The 2,034-nt window shown below is 39.2% G+C and overlaps 1 long non-coding RNA gene across 1 annotated transcript; it reads right to left on the reverse strand.

Annotated features, from left to right (window-relative positions):
- Positions 1 to 24: 24 nt before the first annotated feature.
- On the reverse strand, positions 25 to 1,012 carry LOC122143456. Its single transcript, XR_006159180.1, has 2 exons — positions 868 to 1,012; positions 25 to 137 (listed from the first exon to the last, which is right to left on the reverse strand). It is a non-coding gene; the product is annotated as an uncharacterized LOC122143456 (long non-coding RNA).
- Between the last annotated feature and the right edge of the window lie 1,022 nt (positions 1,013 to 2,034).

A 2,034-nucleotide genomic window follows, 5' to 3' on the forward strand; every position in this document is an offset into this window, starting at 1 on the left:
GGTGCTTTCTGTTGTTGTGATCTCTGTTGTGGTCTCGGTTGTTGTGCTTTCTGGTGTTGTGGTACCTGTAGTGGTACTTTCTGGTGTTGTAGTGTCTGTTGTTGTCTCGGTTGTGGTGCTTTCTGGTGTTGTGGTACCTGTGGTGGTGCTTTCTGTTGTTGTGGTGTCTGTTGTGGTCTCAGCTGTTGTAGTACCCAGTGGTGCTTTCATTGCTGTGGTAGTGTTTGCTGTGGTCCTCGGCTGTGGTGCTTTCTGTCAGGAAGTTGTAATAGCAGCGTTGTGGTAAATTTCTGCTGTTGCTTGTCTCCGGTCGTTGTGCTTCAAAGTTGTGGTACCTGGTGGTGCTTTCTCTGTTGCTGTAGTTTCTGCCAGGTCTCGTTGTTGTGCTTTCGGCTGTTGTGGTACCTGTGGTGGTGCTTTCTGGTGTCGTGAGTGTCTGCTTCGTAGTAGTCTCGCTGTGGTGCTTTCTGGAAGCTGTGGGCCAGCAGTGGTGTGGTACCTCTTCTGTCCCGCTGTTGTGCTTTCTGTTGTTGTGGTACCTTCTGATGTTGTAGTCTGTTGTGCTTTCTGGTGTTGTAAGTACTTGTAGTGGGTGCTCTGTTGTGCATGTTGCAGGTCCTGTTGAGGGTCTCAGCTGTTTGTGATTTCAAGTGCTTTCCAGGTGTGAGTATCTGTTGTGGTCTCTGTTGTAGTGCTTTCTCGGATTGTAATAGCAGTGGTGGTACTTTGTTGTTGGGGGGTCTCTTTCTGGTGCAGGTTGTTGCTTTCTGTTGTTGTGGTACCTGTAGTGGTGCTTTCTGGTGTTGTAGTGTCTGTTGTGGTGGTGCTGGTGGTGCTTTCTGTTTGTGGTCTCAGCTGTTGTGGTACCTGTGGTGGTGCTTTCTGGTGTTATAGTGTCTGTTGTGGTCTCAGCTGTTGTGGTACCTGTGGTGGTGCTTTCTGGTGTTGTAGTGTCTGTTGTGGTCTCGGTTGTTGTGGTACCTGTGGTGGTGCTTTCTGGTGTTGTAGTGTCTGTTGTAGCAGGCTCGGTTGTGCTTGTTGAGTTGTATAGCCGTGGTGGTACTTTCTGTTGTAGGGCTTTCTGTTGTTGTGGTCTCCGTTGTGGTGCTTTCTGTTATTATATAATAGTAAAATATTAACCAAACTTTGTTTAGCACTTTTAATATCTAAAATCCAGCTCAAAGTGCCTAACAAGAAAAAAAAAAAAAAAAAAAAAAAAAAACTACAAACAAAATTAAACACGTTCAACATTAACACTGCAACCTCACTAAAACAATGAATACTGGTATCAGTATATAAAATAATAATAATAATTAAAAAAGACTTCACTTGTGTTTTAGAAAATCTGAGAGAAAGATTGAAGAAAGCCTAATTTAACTTGGTTGACAGTTCCAAATGTTGGCTAAACAAATCAGCAAAGATTGACTTTTTTTTTTTTTATTGCATAGTTTTCCAAAAGACCTGCACTAGAACATTTTAAATTATGATTTGGAATATAATAACATAAAAATCAATCTTTTCTCGAACTGGCAACCAGTGTAATTTTATTAAACCTAATAATATGGTCTCTCTTTCTTGATTTAGTCAGTGTTTTGTCCACTTTGCATTTTGTATCAATTTTAGCTAAGCTATGAGACAGTATACATAGCATTACATTAATCATGATGAGCAAAAATAATAAGTTTATGTCACTTGATTAATCTGATATTTAAAAGTCATAGTCCATAATCACACATAGGTTCTTTGCTTTTGTCTTAGTTTGTAGATTAATGCAGCATAATCCAGATTCTTTCCTTCCTCTTTTTCATGCTCAGCCTCAATAAGAGTTTCACTTTTATCTTCATGCAAGAGTGTCTCTGAAATCCTCTGAAATTTATAATTATATATCATCGACATAAAATTTGTAATTCATCCCATGTTTCTGAGTTATACTGACCAGAAATGTAATTTATAATATGAAAATAAAAAGTAACACAAAAATTTAATCTTTAGGAACACCATATAGTATTTAACATCTATGATACATAGTCAACT

Source organism: Cyprinus carpio, unplaced genomic scaffold, assembly GCF_018340385.1.
Source record: "Cyprinus carpio isolate SPL01 unplaced genomic scaffold, ASM1834038v1 S000004911, whole genome shotgun sequence".
In the NCBI taxonomy this organism is placed as follows: Eukaryota; Metazoa; Chordata; class Actinopteri; order Cypriniformes; family Cyprinidae; genus Cyprinus; species Cyprinus carpio.